We start from the raw sequence: 16,879 nt of genomic DNA, 5'->3' as shown, positions 1-16,879 counted from the left end.
TGCTGTCAATCAAAGTCAGTGAGCCAATAAGGAGAGAAAGGAGGCCATGGCTCCATGTCTGAATGGACACACAGAGCAGCGGCTCAGCTCAGGTGCCCCCATAGCAAGCAGCTTGCTGTGGGGGCACCTGGCAGGAGGGAGGGGCCAGGAGCACCGGCGGAGGACCCGAGAAGAGAGGGATCTGGGCTTCTCTGTGCAAAACCATTACACAGAGGAGGTAAGTATAACGTTCGCTATTTTTAAACAAAAAAAAAAACAAGACTTCATTATCAGGAGGACAACTTGATTGACTATAAAATGTATCAGTTTGTCTCTTTCAGTTCCCATCCCATGAATTCTTGTTGTTTCAGACAATTCCACAAATACGAGGGAATATTTGATCTCCATGGCTATAGACGTATTGTTGAGGTCCCATAATAAAATTATTATATGGCCCCCTGGTCCCCCCCCCCCCCATACACAATCTCTGATGGGAATTGTGCAATCTTCAAAGAATAGACAACGTTCCTGAATTCCATTGACTTACTACATTCTCTTGGATGTGCCGAAATACCGGATTTCCACATTAGAAGACAACCAAGGTATATTCTGCGTCTCTTGTACATATTCATCCATGCTACATTTCCAGGTTTGTACAGAATATACCTTCAAAGCCCAACCCTGGCAGAGCTTCATTCAGACAATTCCTCGGAGGGTTGTGTTCGGCTCTCTCGTTGTGTAGAAGAATTTCATGCATACATTTGATGAATATTGTTGTCGGTGGCTGGGAGTTCAAAGGAACAAAAAACTGGAAGTTATTTCATCAAACTTCAATCAACCAGAAGAATGGATCACCAATTGTTGAGGCTGCGATAGGTGAAGACATAGCCAAACATCGCACACTGTATAGAGGAAGAATGCCGCCGCACATTGCCCGTCACACACTGCAAATGTTTGTTGCAAAGCATGGCTTTTTATATCAAACACAGACAATGTAAATCAGTAAACAACTAGCCTGGGATTGGTTCAGGAAAGGTGAACCCAGTCTACAAATCAGGAATCCTGAACACCATTGAAGTCTTAGTGCTACAATTGTGCTCATAAGTTCATAAACCCTGGCAGAATATACACTAAACAGTGACCTAACTTGGTTCTTCCTGGTGATGGGGGTCTTCTATCTTTTTTTCAGGATCTCAACAAACTATTCCTTGCTACTTGCAGTCTGGCAAAACAACTACCAGTGCTTCCCTTGTTCAGCACCTAGCCATGTTCCAGTCCTTTTTCCCCTCCCCCTGCTTTCTGTAGAATCACTTCCTGTCCTGAGCTCATGAACCTGTCCAACAAGTTAATTAGCATATGAATAGGAGAACCCTAGTTTCTAAAAAAAACAATGCATGTAACTAATATGTATGCTAGAACAATCACAAAAATAGCCATAGCAACACATTGGTGGAGCCTTATGTGTTGCTTCAAGAGCTCTGCTTTCTCCTTATGCAGTGTGACTGGCCTTGTCTCTGCCCCCCTCCTGTACTTTTCTGTAGTTGGTAAAGCCTACTGGGCCCCTCCCATACACCCTGGCAGAATTTATGATTTCTTGGCCATTTTGCATAGAATATGAATGATATCACAAAAACTTTTCTTTCACTCATGGTTAGTGTTTGGCTGAAGCGATTTATTATCAGTCAGCTGTGTTTACCCTTTTTAAAGCATAATGACAACAGAAACTACCCAAATGACCCTGATCAAAAGTTTACACACCCCAGTTCTTAATACCGTGTATTGCCCCCTTTAACATCAATGACAACTTGAAGTCTTTTGTGGTATTTATGGATGAGGCTCTTTATCTTCTCAGATGGTAAAGCTGCCCATTCTTCCTGGCAGAAAAAGCCTCCAGTTCCTGTAAATTCTCGGGCTGTCTTGCATGCAGGGCTGTCTTTAACACAGGGCAAAAGGGGCAGCTGCCCCAGGCCCAACCACTGTTGTGGGGCCCAAAGCAGATGCCCCTTGAGCCCGCACTGCCCACAAATAGTTGATAAGTGCATTTGGTAGAGCCCAAGAAACTATTTGACCAGGGTCCAATCAATACTAAAGACGGCCTTGCTTGCATAAACGGCACGTTTGATGTCTCCCCAGAGTGGCTCAATGATATTGAGGTCAGGAGACTGAGATGGCCACTCCAGAACCTTCAATTTATTCTGCTGTAGCCAATGACAGGTCAACTTGGCCTTGTGTTTAGGATCATTGTCATGTTGGAATGTCCAAGTACGTCCCATGCGCAGCTTCCGGGCTGATGAATGCAAATTTTCCTCCAGTATTATTTTGATAACATACTTCATTCATCTTGCCATCAATTCTGACCAAATTTCCTGTGCCTTTACATAGTTACATAGTAGTTAAGGTTGAACAAAGATGATAGTCCATCCAGTTCAACCTGTGTGTGTGTGTGGGGGACGCGATCATCTCACATATCCCTGAATGTTTTGATCCTAGAGATGTACGTCTAAGAGTCTTTGTAGCTCACACATCCTCAAAACATGAGCGATCCACCTCCGTGTTTCACGGTAGGAATGGTGTACCTTTTATCATAGGCCTTGTCGACTCCCCAATAAATGTATCATAATGTTCTAATCCCTTGGTAGAACATATGTCATATGTAGTGTCGGGGAGACATTACGTATTTACAATTATTTTTAAAGATCTGTTTCCACTGACATGTTCCTAAATATGAGGAAAACAATATGGGCACAAAAAGTTGAAAACACGGGTGTAATGGATCAACCGACACCCGGACTGGGTATTGACGGATGCTCCTAGTGCTTCCCGAGGGCTCCAAGCACTCCACCTGACACCATAACCACCTCAGACCCCACAAACCGCCGCAGCTTGGTTGGGGGTCTCACCGTCTCCTACCCACCCTGGACCTACGACAAGGCTCCAGGTTCCCGTGGGTGACCCTCTCTTTCCCCAGAGAGTGAAGCAGGAACAAGCTCTTACACAAGCTCTTACAAGAGCTTAGTGATTATCCAAGGAAGTATGAAGAGCATAGCAATCCCTTGTAGCAGGTTCCCCCAATGAGAAACAGGACTCTAGATTCAGGGTGAATTAGTACTCAAACTTTAATGGTACAGCTGCTCTTTTATACAGTTTTCCCCCACAAGGTTACCGTCCAGGTGGACCTTGTTGGGGACAGGACATGACATTCACAATCCAATAGAAACAGGTTTTTTCCACTCAGTCATTCCCATACAGTGTATACAATCCTTACCCTCTGGCTGATTACAGTATCATATGTAGATGAAAGTGTATACAGGAACAGAATTAACCTAAACTTATTATCTGAACAGAACACTGTGAGGTCATTAACATTTAACAATGGGACAGGCACAATCCACATTCCATTTCAATACAAAACAATAGGGAAGTCTGCCATTGGCAGTCAGTGTGTCTCTCTCACAGACAAGCACACGGAATACACATTATCTAGGAGTCAGACTTCATGGCAATGGTCTATAACAGTCTAAGTCTCCCAGTTTAAAGTGGGAATACATCTTCATATTTCTATATGAAGATATTTCTGACAAATATTACTGTCCCATCTGAAGCAATTCAAACCATTAAGTATCTGTTTTTTTTTACACTTCCAGTGATGGTGAATACCGTCACAGCGGGTTTATCTTATTTTCCCGCAGTGGAATAATTGGAATGATAAATTGGTCTGCTCGCAGGTACCGAGGTGAATGCTGGAGAATGTGAAGAAGTTTGGCACCAAAATTGAAATTGAAATTGAAATTGGTCTCATGATGTCCAGTGTGATGAGCATCTGGTGAACGCTTGGCTACAAATCGGTCATTTACCCTCTGAAAATAAAGAACTCCAACAACCAATTAAGGTCAACTAATATAAGTTTCATCATCATTAAAATATTTGGAATGATACAAGACCTGGTTTTCCTGGTGAAGACCGGGACAATCAGCTGTTTAGTAGATAGCGACAGCAAAAAAATCTCAAAGCAGTTAAGAATGGGTAAGTCTGGTCAACTAATAGGACATTAAGGTACAGCCAATCTTCTGTTGGGTGTCCAAAACAGTGGCAAATAAGCCAGTGATCTGCTTTATAAATATACTCCATTGTCATATTACCAGATTGTACAGGGGCCTTGATGATCGGCCATTATGAATATGACATTGCAGCTGGTACAGATAGTCTCAGGTTTTATTATAAAGTGAAAATATTGGTTATGGGTCAATCCTCCTTTATTTAATTTTTATCAGTGTAGACCAGGCTTTTTCTGCCACTTTTGTTGACATGCAACAATCACTTTATTTTTTTGCTTAAAAATTACTTAGAACTCCCAAATATTATATATATATATATATATATATATATATATATATAATTGCTTTTATATCCTTGCCGTTATATATTATATATATAAAGCAAGGAAGCATTAAAACCTCTGCAGTATATTAATTGTATGCTGTAGGAAATACAATTCATGGCATACAAAGAATCACAAAATATACATACAATACTCACATGCCCAAACTATCCATCCTTCCTATCAAGTTAGCATGGACAATGGGTATACACTAAACAGTGACCTAACTTGGTTCTTCCTGGTGATGGGGGTCTTCTATCTTTTTTTCAGGATCTCAACAAACTATTCCTTGCTACTTGGAGTCTGGCAAAACAACTACCAGTGCTTCCCTTGTTCAGCACCTGGCCATGTTCCAGTCCCTTTTCCCCTCCCCCTGCTTCCTGAAGCATCACGTCCTGTCCTGAGCTCATGAACCTGTCCATCAAGTTAATTAGCATATGAATAGGAGAACCCTAGTTTCTAAAAAAACAATGCATGTAATATGTATGCTAGAACAATCACAAAAATAGCCATAGCAACACATGGGTGGAGCCTTATGTGTTCCTCCAAGAGCTCTGCTTTGTCCTTATGCAGTGTGACTGATCTTGTCTCTGCCCCCTCCTGTAGTTTTCTGTAGTTGGTAAAGCCTGCTGGGCCCCTCCCACAGCACTGCTCTCTCTCCTCCTGCAGGGTGAATGGTTTTTTCTCTGCCCCCTCCTGTAGTTTTCTGTTGTGGGTGGAGCCTGCTGGGCTCCTCCCAAAGCTCTGCCCTCTCTCATCTCTCTCACATCCAACCTTAAAGCAGATGGGCTACAGCAGCAGAAGACCACACTCCTGTCAGCTAAGAACAGGAAACTGAGGCTACAATTGGCACAGGATCACCAACATTGGACAATAAAAGATTGGAAAAAAACGTTGCCTGGTCTGACGAGTCTGGATTTCAGTTGCGATGTGCAGATGGGAGGGTCAGAATTTGGCGCATGGATCCATTCTGCCTTATATCACCAGTTCAGGCTGGTGGTAGTGGTGTAATGGTGTTGGGGAGGAGGGGGGAGGTAATGGTTCAGGTGGTGGTGGTGTAATGGTGTGGGGGGGAGGAGGAGGTTGGGGTAACAGTTCAGGCACGTGGTGGCGTAATGGTGTGGGGGAGGAGGGGGGTAATGATTCAGGCTGGTGGTGTAATGGTGTGGGGGAGGAGGTAATGGTTCAGGCTGGTGGTGTAATGGTGTGGGGGAGGAGGTAATGGTTCAGGCTGGTGGTGTAATGGTGTGGGGGAGGAAGAGGGGGGGTAACGGTTAAGGCTGGTGGTGGTGTAATAGTGTGGGGGAGGGGGAGTAATGGTTCAGGCTGGTGGTGGTGGTGAAATGGTGTGGGGGAGGAGGAGGCGGTAATGGTTCAGGCTGGTGGTGTAATGGTGTGGGGGAGTAGGGGGGGGGGTAACGGTTTAGGCTGATGGTGGTGGTGTAATGGTGTGGAGGAGGGGGGGGGTAATGGTTCAGGTTGGTGGTGGTGGTGTAATAGTGTGAGGGAGGAGGGAAGGCGGGGTAATGGTTCAGGCTGGTGGTGGTGGTGTAATGGTGTGGGGGAGGAGGGGGGTAATGGTTCAGGCTGGGGGTGGGGGTGTAATGGTGTGAGGGATATTTTCTTGGCACACTTTGGGCCCCTTAGTACCAATTGAGAATGGTATAAATGCCACGGCCTACCTGAGTATTGTTACTGACCATGTCCATCCCTTTATGACTACAGTGTCCCCATCTTCTGATGGCTCCTCCCAGCAGGATAATGCACCATGTCACAAAGCTCCAATCATCTCACCACTGGTTTCTTCACCATGACAATGAGGTCACTGTCCTCCAACGGCCTCCACACTCACCACATCTCATCCAATAGATCACCTTTGGGATGTGGTGGAACAGGAGATTGGCATCATGGATGTGCAGCCGCCAAATCTGCAGCAACTGTGTGATGCTATCATGGAGCAAAATCTCTGAGGAAAGTTTCCAACACCTGCTTGTATCTATGCCACTGAGAATGAAGGCAAAAGGGGGTCCAACCCGCTACTAGCAAGGTGTACCTAATAAAGTGGCCGGTGGTGGTATAAAACTTGTACACATGCCCTTTAAATAAACCAATGAGAACGTTCCTCTGGCAGTTAAAGCCCAATTACAGTCAGAAAGCCATTGCCTGTGAATGACACAGCTGGACATCACAGAGGACAAACATATAAAAGGATGCATGATAAATAGTAATCGTTGTATTTTGTCGTCATTTGACTTTGCTAGCCCTTCTCTTCCCCCCATCCAGTGTAAATGGCATTTCACCCGGCCCTGCACTCCTGCCCTGAGATTCACCCAGAGCCGCAGTGTCCCCGAGAGCGGGTGTCTTGTTTATTTGCCATTGTCTCCCAGCAGGTAGCAGATTGCCCTGGAACTGACCCTGACACAAAGGAGCCAATAGGGAACATACAGGGAAAAACTCTTCTTTAGCATGATCCGGCCAGCTCTATGATTTCAGCTCCCGAGCGCAATTTTCTACCGATTACATTCTCACCTACAAGGGAAAAGGAGACCAGGAGGGATTATTGACTTTGATGCTGAAATTTCCGGGGATCGTTATCTGGCCGTCTAACATTAGGAAGTAGAGGTCATAAAAAAAGCACTTTATGTTTTTTAGTGTTTATATCTCAGAGGGGAAAAAATATTATTTTATCAAATTGCGGCATCTCAGCTCGAAATATTCATATAAATTGTTCAGTAAACGGTTGTCACCACATGGTATAACGAGGTCCAAAGTTAGAATTCACCCGAGTAAGGTCCGAAGAAAACATTGGTCTGTATCCATCTTATGGGTTCATGCACAGGGGAGGTTTAGGAAAAATCAGCGTTAAAAACACGATTTTAGCCGCATTTTTGAATAGCGTTTATGCGCGTTTTTCTCCGTTTTTGAGCGTTTTTACAGTAAACACACTCCTTAACCACTTTAAAGAGGAAGTAAACCCTCCTCTGTAACTTGTACCTATAGATGATCCTATGATAAGACTTACCTATAGGTACTGTAAATATCTCCTAAACATGTACCGTTTAGGAGATATTTACCTTCGATGCATCCAGTGACGTCACTGGCGCATGCGCTCTGAAGGAACGGCCGCTCGTGCCGTTCCTTCAGAGCCCCGTGCCGTGACTGTCGGCTCCCGCGCACGTGCGCGGGAGTGACGTCACCGCGGCTCCGGCCAATCAGATGGCCGGATGCCGCGATCCCGGAAGACGGGCGACTAGACATGTCGCCCGTCATAGAGGTGAGCGGACGGCACGGCGGGGGCTCGTTCTAAGGTAAGTATTGCATAATGAGCTAGTATGCGATGCATACTAGCTCATTATGTCTTTCTCTTGCAGGGTGTAAAAAAAAAAAAAAAAAACGAGTTTACAACCTCTTTAAGACCGGAGGATTTTCCTGCTTAACGTCCAGGCCACTTTTTTCAACTTAGCACTGCGTGATTTTAACTGACAATTGCGCGGTCATGCAACGCTGTACCCAAACAAAATGTACGTCCTTCGTTTCCCACAAACAGGGCTTCCTTTTGGTGGTATTTGATTTCCTCTGCGCTTTTCATTTTTTGCAATATTAATAAAAAAAGAGCGAAAATTTTGCGAAAAATGTACATTTTCTACTTTGACGGTTAAAAAATATCCAATATATTCATTTTTTTGTCATATATTTAGGCCAAAATGTATTTAGCTACATGTCTTTGACAAAAAAATTCTCAATGGAGAGTATTGTTATACACTTTAAGACCGGAAGATTTTACCCCCTTCCTGACCAGGCCATATCTTGCGATTCAGCACTGCGTTAATTTAATGGACAATTGCGCGGTCGTGCGACGCTGTCCCCAAATTAAATTTACGTCCTCCCCCCCCCCCACAAATAGAGCTTTCTTTTGGTGGTATTTGATCACCTGTGCGATTTTTAATTTTTTTAAAAAAGAGCGACAATTTTGAAAAAAAAAAAAAAACAATACTTTTCACATTCTGATATATAACATTCCCCCAAAAAAAAATATAAAAATCAAATTTTTTTAACATTTTAGGCCAATTTGTTTTCTGCTACATATTTTTGGTAAAAAAAAAAAATCACAATAAGCGTATTTTGATTTGTTTGCCAATAGTTATTGCGTTTTCTAACTACGGGAAAAATTTGTCATTCTTATTGTTTTTTATTTTTTACTAGTAATGGCAGCGATCTGCGATTTTTAACGGGACTGCGACATTGCAGCGGACAGATCGGACCCCTAACTGACATTTTTTACACTTTTTGGGGGTACCAGTGACATTACTACAGTAATCAGTGCTAAAAAATATGCACTGCTACTGTAAAAATGTCACTGGCAGGGAAGGGGTTAACACTGTTGGGGATTAAGGGGTTAAATGTATGCCTCATGCTTACTGATGTGTGTGGGGGGAAGGGATTGTTGACACAGACACAGGTCGCAGGTTGAGCTATGCTGAATCCTGTGATCTCTCCCTGTGTCACAGAGAAGATCCGCCTGCTTTGTTTACACAAGCAGGCGGATCTTCTCACACTTTCCCCGACGATCGGGGAAGAGAGACGGTGATCGCCGCCTCTTCTCCTCCGGCCCGACTCCTGCTGTGTCTAAACACAGCGGGAGCGAGCCTCCGTCGGCGCGCGTGCGCCGCCGAGACAGGCAGAAGTCCAGTGATGTAGGTCTACGTCGCTGGACCCAGGGGAGCCGACCTGCCGCAGTAGCAGCACAGTGAGCGGTCCTAAAGTGGTTAAAATGTAAAAACGGCAAACGCGGCTAAAGGCAGCTAAAAGTTTGTTACAGCATCTAGGCGTGTTTTTTGGCGTTTCACATTTTTACAGTCAAACAGCCTCTGCTCCTCGACTCACCGGCAGTCATTTTATTTTTTATTTCCCCTAAATGATTGTGCCTCCAAACTCCTCTATAAGTTTATCTGTGCATGAACACATAGGCTAACATGGAGGAAAGTTCAGAGGCAGTAAAAAAAAAACAAAAAAAAAAACAAAAAAAAAACCCACGCCAGATGCCCCTAAAAGAAGCTGCAAAAACGTCCTGTGTGCATGAGCCCTAAGGCCCCGTTCACATTGCCGCGATCCGACTCGGGGGGGGGGGGGGCGACCTCGGAGCGGCCGCCACGGACTTCATAACATTGAAGTCTATGGCGGTTGCCTCCGGGTCGCCCCAAAGAAGCTCCGGACCCTTTTTCTAAGTCGGAGCGACTTGTGTCGCTCCTATTAGAACGGGTCCGCAGCTTCCCTATGGAAGGCGACCTACGGCGACCTGTGAAGCGGCCAGGTCGCCTCACAGGTCGCCTTAGTGTGAACGGGGACTCATACGACTAGTAAAAAAATAAATAAATAAAAATGCTATAAAAATATTGCATCATTTTTAGACTCTATAACTTTTGTGCAAACCAATCAATATACAGTATTTAATTGATATATTTTATTTTTTACCAAAAATATGTAGCAGAATACATATAAGCCTAAATTGATGAAAAAAATTCGATTTTTTTTTTCTAAAGTAAAAAATATTGTTTTTTTTTTCTAAATTGTCTCCTTTTTTTTGTTTATAGCACAAAAAATAAAAACTGCTGAGGTGATCAAATATCGCCAAAAGAAAGCTCTATGTGTTGGGGAAAAGAACATAAACTTTATTTGGGTACAGTGTCGGCACGACCGCACAATTGTCAGCTAAAGTAACCCAGTAATGTATTGCAAAAAATGGCCTGGTCATTAACCACTTAAGCCTCGGAGGATTTGGCTGCTAAAAGACCAGGGTTTTTTTTGCGATTTTTTACTGCGTGACTTTAACGGACAATTGCGCGGTCGTGCGACACTGTACCTAAACGAATTTGACGTCCTTTTTTTCCCACAAACAGAGCTTTCTTTTGGTGGTATTTGATCACCTGTGCGATTTTTTGATCATGCGCTATAAACAAAAAAAAGCGTAAATTTTGCAAAAATAACAATATTTTTCACATTTTTTTATATGAAATTCCCCAAAAAAAAAATGTAAAAATCTAAATTTTTTAACATTTTCGGCCAATTTGTTTTATGCTACATACGTTTGGTAAAAAAAAAAAAAAAAAAAAAAAAAAAAAAAAAAAAAAAAAAATCGCAAAAAGCGTATTATGATTGGTTTGCGCAAAAGTTATCGCGTTTACTAACAAAGGGAAAGATTTTTGTCATTTTTGGTGTTTTTTTTTTTAACGTGTAATGGCGGCGATCTGCGATTTTTTTTTCGGTACTGCAACATTGCGGCGGACAGATCGGACCCTTGACTGACATTTTTGACACTTTTGGGGGTACCAGTGACATTACTGCAGTAATCAGTGCTATACATATGCACTGTTACTGCAAAATTACACTGGCAGGGAAGGGGTTAACTTTATTGGACAGGGAGGGGTTAAGTGTGTCCCTAGGGGCGTGTTTCTAACTGTGCAGGGACATTGCTATTGGTGTAAAAGCAAAGATCCACGGTTCTACATAGTAGAACGGTCAGATCTTCACTTTTACACAGGGAGAACTGACAGGCGGCTTGTTTACATAAGCCGCTCTGTCTTTCTCCCTTCACAGGAGCGATCGCAGTGTGACTGGCGGACATCGAGTCCGCCGGTCACACGCACTGACTTGTCTGTGAACGAGCCGCGGCGGGCGCGCGCCCGCCCGCACAGGCTCGCAAGTCAGTGACAGGCGAGTGACGTTCCGATACGTCACTCTGCCTGGCCGGGGCTGACCGCCGCAGTATATAGTCGTGCGGCGGTCGGCAACCGGTTAAGGGGGGTAAAACCTTCCGGTGTTCTGCGAAAAACTCCAATCACGCCCCTTCTGGTGACTGTACATCATGAATAATTGGAGATTTCGACAACTTGGTGTTTTCACAGAACACCGGCAGCCTTTACACTCCGGGACACGTTATAATGGACAGTTACTAACCAACAACATGGCCGCCTCCGAGGCGGTGACAACTAGCGATGTCCACTCATTATAGCGTGTACCTGAGTGTTAAGGCTGCCGATGTTCTGCAAAAACACCAATTGGTGGAAATCTCAAATTATTACTGGTGTACACTCACCGGAAGTGACGTGATTGGAGTCCTCAGCAAGTTAGTGTTTTCGGCAGAACGCCGGTCCAGAAGTGGTTGAACAGAACCTGTGCTTATTCCCTGTATACACTGCATGCAAGGTCTGTCAGGAAGCTCTAACCGTCCCTCCGGTTTCCTGACCGGTAGTCTTCTTATCCCAGTATCAGGTGGAAGGGCGGTTGAGATCCTACAGCCAGAATTATGGGACCTCAATAGAAAGTGCACACAGGCTAAATCAAGGAACACCAAACAAGCACTCATGGTTAGTAGAGAGAGAAGTCAGCAAACCAAGATCAGCGAATATCCAAAGTAGTAGTCCACAAGGAAAGGTCAGGAACAGGCAGAGTCAGCAGCAGCAACCAACAAAATCCAAAGGGGTAATCCAAGAGGCAAGGTCCGGAACAGGCAGAGTCGGCAACGGCAATCAACAAAATCCAAAGGAGTAGTCCAAGAGGCAAGGGCGGCAACAGCAATCAACAAAATCCAAGTTACCAATACCCAGGGAACAAGATCTATACTAGGGCAAAGACAGGAAGGGGAAGTGATGATTTATGGGATCACTAGATTAGATGACAGCCAACAGCTGGACACAGGGTGGGGCCAGCATTCAAACTCAAGGAGTTGAAAAAAAAGGGTGTTACTCAAAAGGAAGTTCTCCAGTGGCACAGGCAATAGGGAACTATCCAAGGGAACACCAGGTCCCAGGATCGTAATCCCAAATCCAAGACACGGCGTGACACTGCACACATATGCCACAGTCCTTGTATCCACAAAAATACTGAGCCACAAGTGACAGTCTCGCAGACACATCTAAACCTCAGGACAAAGGATCAAAAATAAACTCTTTTATTCCATTTACTTTTCTGCACACTAAAAAAGCAAACGGTTGTCTAAGCTTACCTTAAAGAAGAACTTAATTATTACTGGAAACCACAGAGGCAATAAACAGGACAATGTAACATAGAAAATAGTGTGCTGTGTGCAGTAGTCAGAGAATGGGGGGGGGGGGGGGGGGGGTTGGAAGAGGGCCACCAAAGCCCTGGAAAGGGATATTGTGATGGGTTGCCAAAGACTATATGTGCTTCCCAGTGTCCTCAGCAGTGACCAATATAGATCTCAGTCTCCCCAATAGTGACTAGTACAGATCTCAGTGTCCTCAGCAGTGACCAGTACAGATCTCAGTGTCCCTAGCATTGACCAGTACAGATCTCAGTGTCCCTAGCATTGACCAGTATAGATCTCAGTGTCCCTAGCATTGACCAGTACAGATCTCAGTGTCCCTAATAATGACCAGTACAGATCTCAGTGTCCCTAACATTGACCAGTACAGATCTCAGTGTCCCTAATAATGACCAGTACAGATCTCAGTGTCCCTAACATTGACCAGTACAGATCTCAGTGGCCCTAGCAATGACTAGTACAGATCTCAGTGTCCCTAGCAGTGACCAGTAAAGATCTTAGTGTCCCCAGCAAAGACCAGTACAGATCTCAGTGTCCCTAACAATGACCGGTACATATCTCAGTGTCCCCAGCAATGACCGGTACATATCTCAGTGTCTCCAGCAATGACCGGTACATATCTCAGTGTCCCCAGCACCACACCTCCCACCTTTCTGAGATGGGAATGAGGGACACCTATTTGCAAAAGTATGTAGGCATAGGGCACACCCCCTGCCACGCCCCCTTAACCGCTTGCCGACCGCCGCACGACTATATACTGCGGTGGTCAGCCCCTCACAGGCAGAGTGACATAGCGGTACGTCACTAGCCTGGGAGGGTCTGGGGAGCGAGCGCGCGCCGCCGGCGGCGCGCTCCCGCTCCCGCGCGGTCACGGACCCCCCGCACGTGTGACCGACGGACCCGATGTCCGCCGGCCACTCTGCGATCGGCAGGGGAGAGGGAGAAAGTCAGGCAGCTTGTGTAAACAAGCTGCCTGTCATTCTCCTCAGTGTAAAGACACTGATCACACGGATCTAGTATGTAGATCCGTTGATCAGTGTCCTTACAGCTCAAGCCACAGCCAATCACAGTAGAAAGCACGCCCCTAGGGACACACACAGCCCCTCCCTCCCAAATAAAGTTAACCCCTTCACTACCAGTGTATTTTTACAGTAACAGTGCATATATATAGCACTGATTACTGTAGAAATGTCACTGGTAACCCCAAAAGTGTCAAAAATGTCAGTCAAGGGTCCGATCTGTCCGCCCCAATGTCGCAGTACCGCAAAAAAAATCGCAGATCGCCGCCATTACGCGTTAAAAAAAAAACAACAAAAATGACAGAAATCTTTCCCTTTGTTAGTAAACGCGATAACTTTTGCGCAAACCAATAAAAATACGCTTTTTGCGATTTTTTTTACCAAACATATGTAGCATAAAACAAATTGGCCGAAAATGTTAAAAAATTTTGATTTTTACATTTTTTTTTGGGGGAATTTCATATAAAAAATGTGAAAAATATTGTTATTTTTGCAAAATTGACGCTCTTTTTTTGTTTATAGCGCGTGATCAAAAAATCGCACAGGTGATCAAATACCACCAAAAGAAAGCTCTGTTTGTGGGAAAAAAAGGACGCCAAATTTGTTTAGGTACAGCGTCGCACGACCGCGCAATTGTCCGTTAAAGTCATGCAGTGCCGAATCGCAAAATACCCCCTGGTCGTTTAGCAGCCAAATCCTCCGGGGCTTAAGTGGTTAAAGTAGAATTGTACCAAAAAAAATGATTGGTTAAACCCACAAGTGCTTTTTTGCCACTACAATTCACTTATATTGGCTTTTTAAATTTTACAAATGCAGCAATTTAGAAATTTGATGAAAGGTTTAGCACTGGGAAACACTTTTTGAAAGATAAATAATGCATTTTATATACAACTCTAAAGATCAGACTAACATGAGGGACAAATGAGGAGGAAAGAGGGACAGAGGGATTTTTTTCTGAATGAGGGACAGTCCCTCGAAATCAGGGACAGTTGGGCGCTATTCTAACAGTGCCATTATGGATCTCAGTGACCCCAGCAGTGACTAGTACAAATCCTAATATTCCCAGCAGCAACCAGTACACATCTCAGCCTCCCCAGCAGTGACCATTACAAATCCCAATGTCCCCAACAGTGACCAATTCAGATCTTAGTGTCTCCAACAGTGACCTGTATAAATCTCAGTGTCTCCAGCAGTGATCAGTACAAATTCCAATGTTCTCAGCAGTGACCAGTACAGATCTCAGTGTCCCCAGCAGTGACCAGTACACATCCCAATGTTCCCAGCAGTGACCAGTACACATCCCAATGTTCTCGGCAGTGACAAGTACAGATCTCAGTGTCCCTAACAGCGACCATTTTAAATCTTAGATTATAATGATTAGAATAGATCGAACGTTAGAAGGGTCGGGGGGATAATCACTGACCGAAGATGTGAGCAGTCTATGGATACAGGAATCAGATCAGGAGTTTTTTTTGTCAGACAGAAACTAGATCAGGACAAAATATCTTCCCACCAGCCCCCTTCTCAGACTATACTGGAGTCAGGATCGGCATAGTGTGCGCTCGGATGGGTGTAAGGATTATTGAAGGTGATGATGTTTCCCGACGTTCATCCTGATAATTGCTTCTGCCAGCTGCAGTTCATTACTTCCAACAATCCCCCAGACAAGTTATCATCATCAGGTACCAATAGTTTTATTTACGGTATAGAGTATAAAGCCAGTGTGGTTCGTGAGGTGAGATGTTTCCTTTTCTTCAGGTCTACCCTATCATGTGAAATGAAGGCGATGAAAAAAAGAAAAAAGTTGAATTTAAATTATATTTTGGGTTGGAAATCAAATACAAAAAAAAATACACTGTACAACATACAATAAACTGGGAGAAGAAAATATAAGGATATCTTCATTAAGAATAAGCGAGCGGTTCGGCCCAAGCATGAGTTCGGGCTGAACATTGGCTGTTCGCCCATTTGACGAACACCAGAATTATCGGGGGGTTCAACCCTTTGTTTGGCTTGCCAAATGACCATATAGCACCCTCCTAGGTAGATACTAGTCAGGACATGGCTCAGTTTGGCAGGGGGTGAGTGTAGCACCCTCCTAGGTAGGTGCTAGAGAGAGGGGGGTGTTTAATGCAGTATATTTCTGTGTATTACATGCCGTTTAACACAGTATATTTCTGTGCATTAGTGCACAATTAATGCAGTATATTTCTGTGTATTATGTACCGTTTAACACAGTATATTTGTGTGCATTAGTGCACGTTTAACGCAGTATATTTCTGTGCGTTACTGCATGTTTAATGCAGTATATTTCTGCGTTTGTTACGTGCCATTTAACACAGTATATTTCTGTGCATTAGTGCATGTTTAACACAATATATTTCAGTGCGTTAGTGCACATTTAGCGCAGTATATTTCAGTGCGTTACATGCCGTTTAATGCAATATATTTCTGTGCGTTGTGTGCCATTTAACGCAGTATATTTCTGTGTGTTATGTGCCTTTTAATGCAGTATATTTCTGTGCATTACTTCACATTTAACACAGTATATTTCTGTGCGTTAATGCATGTTTAACACAGTATATTTCTGTGTGTTATGTGCTGTTTAACGCAGCATATTTCTGTGCATTGGTGCACGTTTAGCACAGTATATTTTAGTGTGTTACGCGCCGTTTAACTCAGTATTCTTCTGTGCATTACTGCACGTGTAACGCAGCATATTTCTGTGTGTCAGTGCAGTTTTACTAAAGTATATTGTAGTGTGTCGGTGGAGTGTGTGTGGTGATTACTCAGGTTAAAGTGCACCAAATGCCACTTTCCATTGATTAAAGTGCATCCACGTACACATTTCCACATCTTTATTACCTTTTGTTAGTAAGCACCTTCCCATCATGTCTGGGAGGCCAACAAGGAGAGGCAGACATTCCCATTGCTCTGTGAGGGGGCCAGCAGTGTATGTGTCCACAGGCAAAGGTAGACGTGGTCAGTCCTCAGGCAGGGCATCATTTCCTCTGTTTAGTGATGTTGCCTGTGCTATCCAGCCACAGCATGCAGAGGAGGTGGTGGACTGGCTTACTAAACCATCCTCATCCTCCGTCACCCAAGCAGAGACTAGTCTGCAGTCCGCTGCAGTTGCCAGAGTGGCCAAATCTGCCTCCTTGTCCACAGCTACTCCTGCCATAGCCCCAGCATCAGGCATGGAGGAGTCAGCTGAGTTATTTGAACACAGCGTCAGCCACTTGCTCCTTGATGATGCACAGCCATTACTTGATTCAGATGTTGGTTCTGAGGTTGAGGAAGGTAGGAACATGAGCCTACAGAGAGGGGAGAACACTGGTACACAAATTGGCACAAATTGGCATGTTTCCCCAGCCACAGCGTATTGCCAAGTTATCTCCAGTGGTAATGAGGAAGGAGCAGATGATGATGATGATGAGGTCA

The sequence above is a fragment of the Pelophylax lessonae genome (assembly GCF_965119305.1).
Source record: "Pelophylax lessonae genome assembly, chromosome: 4".
In the NCBI taxonomy this organism is placed as follows: Eukaryota; Metazoa; Chordata; class Amphibia; order Anura; family Ranidae; genus Pelophylax; species Pelophylax lessonae.
Note: the sequence above shows the minus strand (reverse complement) of the source record.